The following is a 17,121-nucleotide window of genomic DNA, read 5'->3' as shown; positions in this document are numbered from 1 at the left end:
GGGTGGTTTTGCTGCTGAGTGAGAAGGGGAATAAAGGCAGTATTTCCAAAACTCATATAAAGCAATAGAAATACTCTTGGCAGATAGATCAGGTCTGCACAGAGTGAAGATCCAAGAATAAATGAGAAGTTATCATTACCAAAAAATGCAAACTACCCAAGTAAGAAGAACTCTCAGCAAGCTGTTCTGAGCCTGGCCACTGTGTTACCCTTGTGCAAGCCCTCCAACATAAGCTGAATGCTAGGTTCTCTTTCTCTGCTCATTGATGGTTTGAAATTGAATTGAAGACACATTGATGGTTTCTTTATCAGAAGCTCTCCATCAGCTTCAAATATTATGAGCCATTTTCTATTTCTTTGTTCACATCAAATCCCTTCTGGTTCCGTAATACACATTTTTACTTGCATACTGTAATTGCATAAATAATTTCTTAGGGAAAAAGCTGAAGTACCATTTTAAGAGTTTATTTAAGCAAGAATTTTAATATTTATAATACATTTAATCTCGAAGGCGGTTAGATCCAAGCATCTTTGATGAAGTGATATTGATTTGTTCAACTGCCCTAAGCAAAATGGATAGTATAATTTCTCTTGTTTTTGATTAGTAAATGCTCTGGCTCTGCTGGCTTTATTTTTTAAATGGTTGACAGAATGTTTGGGGGGAACAGACAATGAATTATCTTTTGAGAATTGCAGCATTAATTTAAATTTGCTTTAATTTATTTTGATGTTATGGTTAGAACTATGATCATTTCAAAGATTTATATTTTCACAGAAGGCAGTGATGGAATTTCCAAAAAATGCATTTGATAGTTCCCTTTACAGAATATGAAAATTATTTTAGAAAGAAGTAACAACTGCGAATTACACACAGTGACATCTATAATATTCATGTGAAAAATGCAAACGCAAATGTGAAATTTATGAAAAACCCCAATCATTCATTGTTCCTCAAAACTGAATGAAATCATAAAATTGCTGCTGGAACATTCTCAGCAGGCTTTAAATGTACTTTTCAATTATATGAGCGTCATTCACCATCTGTCAGCCCCCATATCTGGTCATTTATCTATATGATGACTCACTGCAGGGTGCTATAAGTATCACCATTACTTTATTTAATGAGTACCCTGTCTATCTGCACCCCTCTTGACAGCTTGTGTCCATATCATTCATTCATTGTCAGCCTACCATCAACATAGCAAGGAAGGCATCTGTGGCTGCTGTCTCACGACAAGCTGCTGCTTTTGGTAACATCCGTTCTGGATCACTCCTGTCACCTCTGAGTCCACTCTCCTTGCAGCACCAGTAGCCACGAAGCCACTTCAGCCCACGCGGTCGCAGTACTTCTCCCAGAGGAGGAATGGAAACTCACCCAGGGAATCTGACATTACTTTTGACCTTGAGAATAGGGAATTATCTGATATAAAGGGAGAGTGGGAAGGAGATGCTGATTCCCATTAGTCTTTTCCATGGAAAACATCAGGAAGGTTCTGGATCAAGCTAAAAATTGCATGGAACTTCCTCTCGTAGGCCAAGATGTTCCATGTGGGAGAGAATTCCTCTTCTCACTCCACCCATGTAGGAGATCTGGGGTCCAGGTATGCTCTGGAGTAGGATACCCAAGACTATTAATTACAGGCTGCATGTAATGCTGAAGCATAAAGAGTAAATTCTTATGACCATCATGGACAGGGTCTGTAGAGAGGCTAGAAAGAAAATCCCACAGGAGGAAGTGCAGCGGTTACAGATGCATTTTGAAAACCAGTTTCTGCTATTATTCCTTGCAATTTCAAATTTTATTAACTCATGCAGTTAAAATTCTCACAGTGAATCAGCATATATCAGTACAAAGTCATTAGATAGTGTCATGGTTTAAATCCAGTCAGCAGCCAAACACCACGTAGCCACTTGCTCTACTCTCCTCAGCCCCGGGGATGGGGGAGAGAATTGGAGAGGTAAAGGTAAGGAGACTCATAGGTTGAGATTAAAAAAGTTTAATAATTGAAATAAAATAAAATTCAAATAATTATAATAATAATAGTAATAATAAAAAATGCAAACAAGTAATGTGCAGTGTGATTGCTAACCACACACTGAGTGGTGCCCAGCCCATTCCCAGCTAGCAATCCCAGAGAAGTGAGAATCCTGAGATCGCAGTCCCAGAAGCAAAAGAGCTTCCTGATCAACCCTCATCTATATACTGAGCATGACGTTGCATGAATATTCCACTGGCCAGTTTGGGTCTGTTGCTCTGGCTGCGCTTCCTCCCAGCCTCTTGTGCACCTGCACATGGGCATGACATGGAGAGTTGGAAAGTCCTTGATTTATTAGGAACAACTAAAAACATCAGTAAGTTATCAACATTCTTCTCATGTCAAGTCCCATCCTGAATCCAAAACACAGCACTAATCTAGCTACTAAGAAGGAAAAATAAAAATTAGCTCTATCCCAGCTGAAACCTGGATGAACAGGCATCTAGTATATCTTTCCTTGTAATCTAGTAGTGGTATGCCATCCCTTTTCTCTAGTCATCCAAACCTCAGAAAGTTGAGAAGGGGTTTCCTTTGGCTGCCGACCAGGCTCAAACCACAACATCTTCTTATAACATATGTAAGTAACCAGTCTGGATGTACTTAAACAAGGGCTCTTTATTCTTGATAAGAATTTGTTGGGGAAAAAAAATTCCCACATGGAATTAGTAATCATGGAACAAGGTCTCCTAGCTCTAATAGCCTCTACTGGAGGACATCAAAATTAATTAATATTCACTAGAGAGGGCAGAAGGAAATCAGTGCAATGTTTCTTTATGCAAAGTAAAGAAAAGAACACTCATGTGAAGTGAACTTCTATTTAGTTGGTTACATTTTACAGTGGGATAAAATAATGCTTCTAGACTTGTTATTCATTGACTATATAATTTTAAAATGTGTCAAAAGTGTGGGTCAGCTATATAAATGTTAATTTCACTGGTACAATGAAACAGAATTTAAAATTTAATGAGAAATGCCTATCTGAAGTGAGAATAAGAGAAAAGTTATAACAACTTGCAGTGGTATAGGTGTATAGGTGGTAAGATTTAACCCTGGTAATGGGAGAGGTTAATATCATTCTCATTAATAATGAAGAATAATAAGGATAATGGCATGACATTCATAGATCACCTTCTGTTTGCACTCAGATTATCATAAATTATGACTCTCTGCCATAGGGTTAATCAATGTCCACAGACCCCAGGAAAAGATTTTTCAGGTCTTTTCCTCTTCTGTCTTGTTTTCTGTCTCCATGGAAGGAAGAGTCACCTTGGACTGTGAATGATCTTACTCTTTTGCCTCAGCTCAACAGAGAGCATCCTCCTGTAAATGATGAAGCAGTAAGCAAGCAAAAAATCCTTTCTTCTCAGTTATTTTAAGTTAGATACTCAAAAGCATAAGTGCCTAAAATATAGGAATCAATTAGTATTCTAGGAGGGGACACCAGGAACACAGTACTTCACTTTATATAAATAAAGCAGGTAATAAATATAAATGAGGAGATACAACTAAGCTATGCAGAGGAGATGTAAGAGATTAATGCATGGTAATAAATTTCCCTTGAAGTAAAGAACCATAGCCAAGGAAGGAAGAGTTGTCCCAGTAATGTTAGGTTGAAAAATATGGATCACAAGTGCTGGCAGAGATTCTAAATGTGGAAATTCCCATTTATTTTTCAGTGATTCTATCGCTAGTATTTGGCTGGTATTAATATCTGACACATGTAAGTGGTCAAAATGGAAATTGCCCCACCAAACTTTGAAGATGAGCTTCAGTACAAGAGCATGTTCAGTGAGAAAATCCTCAGAGAAGACATGGAAAAAACCCAAACCCTTCTCACTGCAAGTTCCAGCCCAGGATCGGTTGTCAGGTGTCTTCTCCCTACTGTAACAAAAGTAGCAATTAAAAGAAAAAAAAGTCATCCTAGCAGCCCAGATGTAACCTAGGCAACTTGAGAAATATATGAGGAAACAGTCACAGAATACACCTCCTGTGTTGGTGCATTCTTGTAAATACATGAAATAAAAATATACTTATTTCCTTCAAATAAACAGAACAACCAGTTCTGAAGCATCTGTTACATGTTATTTTACAAAACTGGCAAGTAAAGCAGCATTTTTAATGCTAACATAATTTAAGCAAATATAAATGTAATTGCCTTGAATGAGCTGAGATTTCCTTGGAGTACTCTAAGCAAATACATCCCTTTTTCTAACTAAGATGCAAATGAAAATGGCTTCTTGCTCAATAATAAATAAAGCAGACTGGTTAATCGATCTCTTTCTCATTTCTAAGGCTTTGTATTTCTTTTAGATTCCTAACAGAATAAACTATATCAAAGCCTACTATATACTAAAGTGTTATCTAATATTTACTAGATATGCTTTTTCATTATTTTTAGGAGGAGCCAAAAATAATGATTTTGTTTCCTGATTTTGAAAAAATGAACTCTTGTCAACTCTTAAAAATGTTTATAACTATATTATGACATAACCGCATAATTATGACATTCACCACATAAAAGTGGTGAACTTTAAATATTAATGTTTATTGTGGTTGCACAGATATCTTCAAGTCAAAGTACTCATATTACAGGCTTTTGCCAGTATGATCCACTAGCCTAGAGTGTAAGAAAGAGGTTCTTCAAAATTGTAAATACTAATAACCTTTACGTGAGTAATCTGGCTCGTCTCTGGTACTTTAGTATTCTGTGAGGCAAGACCAAATCTTTCAGTTAATGAAAATGAAATTAAATGAAAATCAAATTCTACTCACTTAAATTGGATGTTCCCATAAAATTGCCTGTATTGGCACTTAGTTGTTTGGTTTTGATTTTTTTTTTACAAGAGGATACCTGACATCTCCTACATTTTTGTTCAAATAAGACTACTAATAGATAAGGTTTAGTTCTTTAGGCCCAATACTTCAACATAGTCAGTATTTGGTGCAGAAATTTGATTTAGATTTAAGTTACTGAGAAATTAAAATTAAATTACTGAGAAATTAAAATTAAATTACTGAGAAATTAAAATTTTATATGAAACCCATCTTAGGATAGTTTGTCTTTAAGTAGCCAGATGAGTTAGTCAAGAATTTAAACTTTATCAGTCAGTAGACCATTTTTCAATAAAGTAATAACCCATTTCTTAGTAACAGAGCGGTCTAGCCACGTCACTCATTTCTGACATTTTACAACTATTCTGTTAATTTATCAAAAATAGATGACATGTTGGTTAGGCAAGGATAGAGTTACCACAGAGTAAAGGTTATGTGTTAAAGAGCCAGCACAAAGTCAGCCAACAGCACACTTGACATCTGGTGAGATTTCTTGGCATTTATTAAATATCAAATTGTGACATTTAGGAAGGCAAAATCATTTAACCTGATACTAATAAGCTCTTAAGATACTATTGCCTATATAAGCCAAACTAAAATAGCAGCAAATATGTGTATGCATACACACACATAAACACACATACACCAGAAGCTAAAAAATCACTAAGGCAAGAACTGGCCTATGTATTATTTAGCATATTAATACTCACTTATCATATTTTCTCTTGAAAAGGTTATAACCTGTGTACAACTACTCATCAGTTTTGCCCATCCACATCACTTGATTCTGAGCTGCTTGCTGATACTGATATGCATACTGGACTTTGATTTTTTAGTGTGACTTCAGTCATACACTCTTTGAAAAATTGTTACTGGGCAATCTGAAAAAAATATGAAACACTTCAGAATCTGAAAAAAATACCCACTTTTTAAATGTAATTTTATGCCCAGGCTTGCTTTTCCAGGTTTTATGTTGACAGCCTTTTCTAAAACTCATTTATTGGTCTTATTGCTCTGTAGATGTGTAACATCGACATCAGAACAGCAGCAATAGGTGTGCCAGATTTTGACCCCATATGTATTGAAAGTTCACTGAAGAGTTCACCGAGGAGAGATTTGGAGAGAGTGTTTTGTTTCTAACCACTAGGACAGGAAGGAATTTGTGGTAAAGGACCTTGAGCGAGACTGATTTGCTCAATTTCTTTTTTTTTATTTTTATTTTTAGTTTAACACTATTTGGGTTGTAAAATTGTTTCTAGCTTGGGAGTGCCATATATCAACCAGCAGGTGTTATTATACATGAACAAAGCATGGTGTATTGCAAAGAAAATGGATCACAAATAATGTGTTCTGGGTATGTAATGTATTATTCTTACCTTGGACTATTTTTCAACTGTAATGTTGCTTGGGAATATTTGCTTGTAATTCCTCATGATATATATTCTTTGCTGATATGTATCTACTGCTTGAAATTATTAAGAAGATGCAATACAAAAATAAATTAATAGGAAAAAGAGATGCAAAATAAGGAAGTGGGCAGAGGCTGTTTTTTAATTTTTATTCACAAGTGAAGCAAGCTGTCTTAAGAGGTCTGTCAGGAGATGACCTGCCTATGACAGCTTTTGCAAACCTGGAGAGCTTTTGTATATGAGTTAGAACAACAGGCAAACCAAACCCAGGCTTACCTTCATTGTAATTATTTTCAATAGCTTACAAGCAAATAAGAAACAGTGATTTTAACGAAAAAAAGTGATACAATGCAGGCTTGAAAAAGACAATGTCTAATTCTTGTCAAACTATTAGCAGGAGCTGGTAAACTTATAGATAGATCATGGCTGATAAACTATCAATGCCTTTCTGTAGCCCATCAAAAAAACAATCAAAGTGTAAACAGATAAGCAGACTTTAATGGAATTCTGGGATAGTTTCTGAAGTGTCAGTGGCACCTTCGAAGGTGAATGCATAGATCAGATTGTAGTGTGTACATTCTGGAGAGGAGAGCCATCAGAGTCTAAAAACCATAAGGAAGTATACATTTCAATATACAAAATTCCAATTGAAAGATTTGCATTTAGTTCTTTGGGCAGGCAACTCTGCCATGATACCCCTTAATCATCTGTAGACTGAAGTTGCCATTGCTACTGGCTGCAAAGCCTCAATGTTAATTTCAACTCTAGGACAGGACATACTGCATGAATCCAGTCCCCGGAAGAGACCAGAAACATATTGAGGAGTAACACTGTGACTGATATGGATGGTCAGTTCTCCCTGAATTACTGGGTGTTGGTCAGCATTCCTTGCATGCAGATGATTCCTAGCCATCAGCTGTAAATCAGTGTCCTGAAGTTTCAGGAGTCTTTGCTATGCCTGCAGGTAGCTTTTGGAATGAATCAGCCAGCAAGAGAGGCTGAATCCATAAGGAGCAGGCAACAGAAATCAAACATTGTGAATTCACACATTGCAAATTACGTTAAAAGCAATAAGTAATTATACAAGATTTCTAGCTATGCTGTGACATTACCTATTTGTTGCCATCACCCCAAATTTAAAAGCTGATCATCAAAAACAAGTGAGATAGAACAGACATAAAATGAAGCAGCAAGATTAATTTAGCCCAATCTTAATTGCAATGATTTATCATTGTCCACTGGGCATTGCAAAAATATTAACAAATCCCACAGAAAGATTAATAGATACCCAGTAATAAACTTAGTCTCCACATCATACATAAAATTAAACATGAAGTTTCCTCATGAGACTCAGATTATTATTATTTAAATACTTGAATTATTATCACTTTAGTGTTTCTGGTTTGTGGAATTTCCATTTCTGCTTCAGCTGTAAGTAAGATCATATTTGTCCAGAATTGTCTTGACAGCCTCAGGAGTCATGAAACACACAGTGCTCAGTGCTGCTTTGCCATCCCACAATGGGTATGTGAGCTTGGCCTCCACCGTTCTCATATCTCACCGCTCATGGTGGGAGAAGCCAGGAGCCCCATGAGGCCCTTTATGGGTCCTCCTGCTTCATTTCACCAAGCTGTTTTCTGAGGGGCTCACCATCCTGCCATTCTGAGTGCAGTCTTGTTGTGATAGGCAACCACTAAAGCTCTTGGAGCCAGATGAGGAAACTGGTGCTTGATAGCAACAATAATAGGATGGGAAGTGCTCAGTGCTCTGTCTCCTAGAGCTCCACCCAGAGCCCAGCCAAGTGCCCTATGCTGTGTGCAAGCAGAGGAAAGCACCTTCACATTGAACCTAAAGCCCTGACAGTTGAAGAGGAGCAGTTGGCATGACAATAAAATTATATTATTTATATTTTTTATATATTATTTTTATATTTTATATATTACTTATATATTATCCCAAAACAAGTGACTCAGGACTTTAAGTGAGGAGATCTCTGTGTTTAGCATATACAGTCCTGAAGTCTTTTTTGGAAGTAACCCTTGAGTTAGTTCTTTCTTTCAAAATGTGATAGTAGCAAGCCCACATTTTAGCATGTTGCCCTCTGTTTGATATGCTCATGACCAAGACAAGTCATGAATATGAGGTGGTTTAGTGCCTTCCTTGGTCAAAGGACCAAGTCATCTTCCAAGGTCATGGCATAGCATGGCAGGCATGTGCAGCATGTGAGTACATCACCTTGCCACCAAGAAAGGCTTTTCATCCTGTTTTCCTTGCTGGTGTATAAAAGGAAGTCCAAAAGATTTCCCAGAAAGGCTGGAGATGAGCAAAGAGAAGGCTAACTTATGGGCTTTAGGGATACATAAAACTGGCCTCTCCTAATTTAGAGGGGCTTCTGATCGTGTGTCACCACAGGAGTATTAGCTTCATAACTACAAGAAATGGGGACATATTTCTCCTTCTCATAGGTTGAACTGGCAAATAATGAACATTTCTATGATGGATTCAATAGATATGGTTAATTCTTTTGGTAAAACACATTTCACAACTTCTGACAAGAAATATCAGTTAACTTCTCTTCCTACCCTCAGGTCATTTCTTTATGATGTCTTTAATTAGACATTTAAAACTGGACTGTTCTTATTGCATGACACTCTGCAAAATTCCTACGTGAACAGAATTTTATCAAATGCTTAAAGGTAGTTCCTGTTTGAAGCTTTATCAATACAACAAACAGGTAGAGATACTAGGGAAATGTAAATACAGTTAGACAAAATTATATAATCATTTAATAATCAACATATTTTCTACAAATAAAATGATGGTAGAAGGTGTTTCCCAGAGGATCTTCAGTTTAGGTGTAGAAAGGACTTCACAAAAGCTATCAGATGGCCACAGAAGTCATTGATTTCAGTACGTGAGCTGAGATCTGATGGGTAAGTAAGATGTTCCTTGTATATTTGCTTAGGTGCTCCTTTTTAGGAATGTTTTTCTCGAGTATTATCTGTAGTAGAAAATCCCCCAAAGCTATGCTATGTGGATTTTAGTAATGAAATAGCTGAGAACTTCTATATAGATAATAGAATTGATGATTATCTGCCTGTCACCATACTGATTGTGCTTAATATTATTACTTTCTTCCCCTTTTTCTATTAATGTTTTTTGAAATGATGGAATATTTGACTGAAGAGTTAAAATAAAAATAAAATGATACATAAAGTAGTAAAAAGTACAAGAATAAGCAAGAAAATACTAAACCACAAAATGATACACTACAATAAAATGATAGAGTACCGGCTTTTCATTTAATGTTTTATGGATGTGCTGAGACTTTATAGTGCCTACTGCTGTTAACAGCTCTTGGACTAATTAGCAGATGCTTAAAATCTCTAAAGATTTGGCCCAGAATTGCTGATTACCTATTGTATGTCCCAGACTGAAGAGAAGCTGTAAATATATGGTATGTGTCATGTACCTGTCAGGCATTCACTCCTTACTTAGAAGAAAAAGCACATGAGATTTTCTGAAATACCATTTTTTGATTGTTATAGGGTGTGGGGCTTTTCAAGAGTTTAAGATCTGCTCATATTCTCCTCTTTCATCACTCACATTTCAACATCTGATGGAGCTGACAACATTTTGATACAACCTTTTAACGTAATAAAATCTTGAGGAGAAATGCTGGAGAGAAATGGAAGCAGCACCCATGCTTATGAAGAGCAAAGCTGCTCATTGTGTTAAATAGTGTCCATGTAACGTTTATGGGCTGTTTAACACAGACCCATTTAAACCTTACAACAAGAAACAAACAAACAAACTCCCTCATTTATAATGGAAACTTCAGAAAGTGACTTATGTAGATCGTAGACTGATATTCTGTTTGGAAATGACTGGGTTTTTATATGGCTACCTTTCTGCCTTTTAAAAAATGCATCACTAACATTTGGCTCATCTTTGAGAAAAAATCTGTCTTAACTACCTACATTTTAGAGACGTTTCAGTGTCTGCAAACAGGTACTTCCATGTGAACATATGTACAGTACAGGAGAAACACTGTCATGGTCTGAAGTTCCTGTTTTATTATTTTTTCACCTGCTTAAGCTAACTTCTTATTTGTGTAATGAATATAAACAGAAACACTTACCTGCAGTTAAGCTAGTTTTTCTAATAGTGTTATTGAATAATCACAGTTTGTGTAATGCTCTGGTATATCTTATTTCCGGTGCTTTTTACAGAGTATGTTATCCTTGTTAGCCCAGCTTAGCATGATGACTGTCAAAATTGGGCCCATGTTGCTTAGAGCTCCATTAGTCCTGTTGATTAAAACACTTCTATCTATTCTTAGTTCAGTCTTACACTATATATCTTTCGACCTAAAAAACCTCGTAAGAGTATGGAGTGGTTCTGTGTGCCAGCGGTTACTGTTTCAAAGGTCCTTTGAAGGAGAGGATCATATCAGATCAGTTACAGGTAAATTCATTAAATCCTGATGAAAGCATTTTGAAATTAAAGTAATCACATTTTCCTGAAAAGGATGCTGGACCTCTCACAGGATTGCCTCTCCATTAGAGTTGTGCATAGTAGTAATACCCAAAAGTGGCTGGTGATCACTTTTATTAACACAGAGGTAAAAATCTGTTCTTGGCTGCGCTGGTTTAGTCTGGGATAGAGTTAATTTTCTTCATAGTAGCTAGTGTGCAGCTGATTTTTGGATTCGTGATGGAAACAGTGTAGAAAATACAGAAATATTTTAGTTCTGAGCAGGGCATACAGATCATCAAGGCCTCTTCTGCTCCTCACACCGCTGTGCCCGTGAGCGGGCTGGGGGGACAGAAGGAGTTGGGAGGGGGCACAGCCACGACAGCTGACCCCAACTGACCCCAGGGACATCCCACACTATGTGACATCAGGCTCAGCACGTACAGCTGGAAGAAGAAGAAAGAAGGGGGATGTTCGGAGCGATGGTGTTTGTCTTCCCCTGCACCCATTACAGGTGATGGAGCCCGGCTGGCCTGGAGGCGGCTGAGCCCCGGCCTGCCCGGGGGAAGGCGGGAGTTAATTCCTTGGTGTGCTTTGCTTGTGTGCATGGCTTTTGCTTTACCTACTGAACTGTCTTTGTCTCATCCCATGAGTTTTCTCACTTTTACGCTCTGAATCTCTCCCCCATCCCACTGCAGGGGAAGTGAGCAAGTGGCTGTGTGGGGCTTAGTTGCTAGCCAGGGTTAAACAACGACACTGGCCTAAAAGTTTTATTTTGTTTGGAATACTCTTAAGGCTTGATTTTAGGATTTGGAGTACTGTTAAAAACAAGGACTGTCAGCCTTTACCAGCCAAGTATGTTTTAGCAAGCATGGGAGTAAATAGCTGACTATTAAAATTTTCCTCCATATCCATACTGTAGAGATATGGATTAATGCTATACTTTTCACTTTAATGGTTGTCTTTGTATTTTTAACATCTAATAATCCTAATGAATCTTGAAGATGTTACACATAGATATCCCAATTTATTTCTTAATGAATTTTTATGGATGTCTTATCAGTAAGCTGGAACCATTCCTGATTGAGTTAGTCTGATGTACTTAAAAACATACTAGGAATAATGAGTAAGCAGTACATAAAATCACAAACCTTAACATAACAAAAATTAGGTGGCATTGTGCAATGTATTTTATGTCTGATTTTTAACGTGGCTCAACTTTTCTACTACACTTCATCCTGATGAAAAAGGGCATTGCTCATACCTAGTGACACTGCTGCCTGTTTAGCTTCACTGCTGCATTGAAATAAAATAATTTTTGCCTGAGATTCAGAGGCTATATTTTTCCAGACAAAGAAGTAGGCCGTTCAAGTGCCCGGAATGGACCCAAAGACTGCAGTAGTTAAAGGGAACTTTCCCTTGGAGGACAAAATCTGTGTTTTTGCCAGAAAAGAGGAATGGAAGCTCTTATGGTTTTAGATGTCATATGTAATTCACAATTGTATGCTTATAACAAAGAAAAGTTTGATAAGAGAAAGAAAAGTTGAAAGAATGTAACTTGCTTAATTTTTCATGTATCTGTTCATTTTATCTTCTCTAACATTCTGCTGTAAGGTCTGCATATATAAGCATTGTCTGAGAATTCAAAAATTAGGTTGGTTCAGTATTGGTTTCAGTAGTAGTAGTAGTAGTAGTAGTAGTAGTAGTAGTAGTAGTAGTAGTAGCAGTAGTTGTTGTAAATGTGAACATAGGTTTTATACAAGGAAAGTGCTAGTTTAAATTATAAGAGATGTTTAAACCCATACCATTTAGAAAGGAAAAGCAAAGAAAGTTCTGGCTCAGGACAAGTTGTTTGTCTCTGGAGTCATTTCTTTGTTAGGGGGGTTTATTAATGTATTTGGTAATTGTATTTGGTTTGTTCTTCAGTTTTCAGTATCTACAAAATTTGAAGGTTAGTTGTTTGACTTTTTGGAGTGGATATATGAGAAATTAAATGGCCATCAAGGTGAAAACAATCACCAAATAGGTGTTCAAAATGAACAATGTAAATTTGATATCAGTGTTTAGGCTTTTGCCTGCTCAGAATTTGCTTTTATGGAAAACTTCAACACTGAGCAAGCTAAATTATGGTAAAATAAACCCATCATTCACTGTCATCCTGCTTTCTTGGTTTGTATTTTTGGTACTGGCGTGGTGTCAGTCATCAATATGAAGTCTGTGAAAATGCATGTGGATCACAAATGTTTTATGAATGCTAGTTACTCAGCTAACAGCCATATTTCTTTCTGGTTTGTAATTTAAATGCAAAATTAATTTGTGTGTGACCTATTGTCAGTTCAGTGCATTGCTGCACAATTCAGCGCATTGATCAGTGCATAATGAAGAATACTGGAAATGTGGACTGGGTAACAAGCAGTAGCAGAGACTGAAATTGCAACTAGTAAGTCAGCAAATATTTGAATGTTTGTTCCTGGCTTATGATGTTTGAAGCAGGAATACAATTTCTTTGCTACTTACGTATATATATGTATAAACAAAGTCCTTGAGAAATTACAAACTTTAAACAGACACAAATGGTAGAAATTAAGGCAATGATGGAAATAGTGGCTTCCTGTTATGAAAAGGCCACTGACATTTCAGACCCCCAATGCTTTCCTGGAAGCTCTCTACATTAACATTTTTTATATTTTTTTCTGCTCTTTGTCTACTGATGCTTTATTATTTAATGCATTTCTTATTCTAGCAAGTAGATGGCATCAAAACTCACAGCAGTATTTCTCTAGAAATCCATAGAAGACATTGCAAAAATCTTTAAATGGATTTCAAATCTAAGGGAAGGGAGGGTGAGGTGCAAATATAGTAAAAGCAAAGTAGGAAAATAAATTCAGGGAAATGTAAAGAGAGTAAAGAGGCGCAATTGTCTGTGAACATTTTATGGTAAGATTTGCATCCTCTTTTGGACACTGAAAGAAGGGATACTTCTCTAATTCTGATCTAGCTAAACTGGAATGGTGAGTTGAAACTGAATCACAGAAAACATAAGGTTTCATTGCATTGGCTTTCTTGTCAATCTTGCATACAGCTTCACTCTTTTTTCTTCTTTTAAGAGGAAGTGGTTATAAGCCTGACTTACATAAGAGTTCCTCTCTCTCCCTGATATGCTAAGAATGAAAAATGAGTAAAAAGCTGTTACAGCCGTAAGAGTGACAATATTAAGCCCAACAGGTGGACTAAAGGTCTGGAGATGTTTATGAGAGCTGGAGTATATCCGGGTGTCAGTAGCAGACTATAAAGTGGTAGCAAAATCAGACAAGGCAAGATAATCAGCATGACTATGCTGAATTTAGTGGTAAGCAGTGTCTGCTCCCTACTATCTTGACTGGCATCTTAATTTTTCTCATGTCATGGATTTAGCTTAGATGGTTTAGAAAAATATCTGGCACCAAAAGAAATCCAAAACTCATTGTATTAATGCATCAGATCAATTCAGCTGTTGCAAAATGTTATAATTTCTGTTAAATGAAGACTTTTAGGCCTGCCACATGATGCACAGACCACAGATGTTACAACAGTGGCATCTGCAAGTTGACAATGCTAGACAGCAAAAGAAAAAACAGTCCCCTTCACCCCACCTCTAAAATAGAAATATCTGTTAAATTAATTAATCATTAAATATTGTTTAATGATATATAAAGTAGACCCTGTTAGGCAAAAGGGAACTGATTTTATTATATCTTGTTTTAAAACCAGCAATCACTAACATACTGGAGAGTATGTATGTGCTCATATGTGTGGATGGATGGATGGATGGATGGATGGATGGATGGATGGATGGATGGATGGATGGATGGATGGATGGATGGATGGACGGACTCCAGCATGGATTGCCACTTCAAAGGCAGGCTTGTGCCTTAGGGTAGGCTCAGCTTCTTCTGTTATCATAAAGAAACTAGAACATATCAAAATGATTGTCATGGCAGCTAGCAGGTGTCAGGGGGCAGCTAAAAGAAGCTTCCTACTGCCTGAAAGCCACATCACATTGTTAATATTTGAGTTTACATTCAACTTATGTGCAGAGAGGTAAAGCAAAGACACATTTCCATTATTATTGTCTTATTTCAGTGTAGGCTGATAAAAAATGCTTGAAATAAAATATCCCAACCAAGTAAAGACTATAGTATGTATTTGTCAATATTATTGTTGCACAAAGGATATTGAGGTAGGCTCACATGAGAAAAGACTTCGTAGTGGGATCTGTAGCTAATGACATATGTTAGAAGAGAGAAATGTTCTGGGGTAAGATAAAAACAAAAGAGAAAGAGAGAGAAAAGGGAAAGGGAAAACTCTCCACAGGGGTAAGCCAGTGGGGGCATTCCCCAGCATAGCAGGTGGAAATGGTGAAGGTGACGAGTGATGAAGGTGATGATGGTGATGATGATGACTATTTTTGCCATGGTTTCTCCCTAGTAGTATATACTTTACACTGGAACTTGCTCAAACTCCCTACAGCAAGCTCCCTCTTGCTTAAGAGGCTGTTGGCACTGATTGGAGTGTGCTAACCAGGTGCAAGCACAGCATCCTGTTTATCAGTTAAGTTCCTGTGTGCATGTATTATTGGATAATATTTACAAAGTATTTCAGTGGCTATCTACCTTATTTTGCACTGTGTGTTTAGCTTTCTCTCATATAAACAAAAAACAGGAGGCAAAGGAAAGCAAAGGAAAGAAGTGCAACATCTCACCAGTGGTATTTTTTTCCCAGGAGAACTGCCACAACACAAACACCAGGGTTTTGCAGGTGCAAGATCGTGGGACCAAGAGCACAAGAACAATGGTGTGGAAACAGAAGGGAAAACTACTGCCACAGAGGTGCTGAGAAGAGACTGCATCTGAGAAAGACTCCAGAGTTGCAAAGAGCAGGGCTTTAGCACTACTAAGGCACCCAAGGCACTTCACAGCAGCATCAGCTGCATGTCCCAAGGTTTGGATTTTATGCATTTTGGAGATGACTTTTTGATTTCTTCTCCTTTGTCCCGTAAAAGTGATACCCCAGTGAATGGCAAGACACGGATAGCTTTGTAAGGGAGAATAAATCCATTTGCAAAGGGAAAAGACATGGTAGATATTGTCTTGGATTATGTCATGAAAAGAAAGCTTTTAAACATTTTTTCAAAGCAATTTGAAATATTTTGACAACTTACAATGACTTTTTTTTTATTTTAACATTTTTATTTTGCATTAGAATATTTTTTAAAACTGTTCTTATTTTTGAGCTTATTTCATAATGACTTTATTAAATATGCTTCATTGTGAAAAAACATGCATACTGAAATTTGTCTGTATTATTTAATTTTTTTTTCATTAGTTATCAAAATGACAGTGTCAGAAAATGACTTGCCATCAACCTAACTTTTATTAAAATGGAAAACCATTAACTATTTTCCAAGCAGTTCTTGAAAGGACATTTTGGAGGGGAGCAAGCACCCTCTGTAACTACAGAACCAGCTGACTGAATTTTCATATTAAGTTTCAAAGCCAGACTTAACTATTACCACCTCTGCTGCTTCTGCACATATAAGAAGTAACAACTGAACAGTTAGTGTCTCTAGATACCTCTTACCCATCTACCCTTGTGTATATATATATATATATACGTATATAAACACACACATTACTTTTATTTACTTTTTGTTTTATCTGTAAGGCTAGTGCCAATTATACTGAATTCTTCCACTTGAGAAAGATCTAAACAATGAGTGAAAAAATTTCTCTGGCCAGTCTAAAGCACAGTGCTTTACTGTCAGTGCTGTTCAGTGCTGTTTGGTAGCTACTGCCATCTACTTGCATAAAGCAAAGCAAAGGCAAGCTCTAAATCTAGAAATTTCAATTTTGTCTGCTAACTAACCATTTTTTTAAATGCATTTTTGTTTTACTGGTAAATACTCCTACCTATAGACATTGTAGTATGTAGGAATAAAAAACTTATAGAAAATTCATAACATAAGTATAGTCAGATTAGTAATAAATGAAACACAGAGGCATTTACTCTGGGAAGACTCTGGACTAAAAGACAAAATTGCTTAGAAAGATGAAGGAGATGTCAGTGACTTTCTGTGTGTACAGGTGAAAGTCGGTGTCAAGTTACAGAGAAAACATATTACTCTCTAGGAGAATAGCTATATTTGGAGCAAGGAATTTTTTCAAAAAAGAAGGCTAGAAGTCTTTTTAATGGAGAGCAGGAGCTTGTGCCACCCTAAGAGCTGGGAGGAGGAATGGAATGGAGGCAGAATGTGAAAGGGACAAAACCAGAGGGACAAAGTACAGTGAGACAGAAGAAAACAGGAGAAGAAATGGAGATAGACATTTGCTT

The sequence above is a fragment of the Tyto alba genome, unplaced genomic scaffold, assembly GCF_018691265.1.
Source record: "Tyto alba isolate M040663 unplaced genomic scaffold, T.alba_DEE_v4.0 Super-Scaffold_6, whole genome shotgun sequence".
NCBI lineage: Eukaryota > Metazoa > Chordata > Aves > Strigiformes > Tytonidae > Tyto > Tyto alba.
This window is presented reverse-complemented; position numbering follows the sequence as displayed.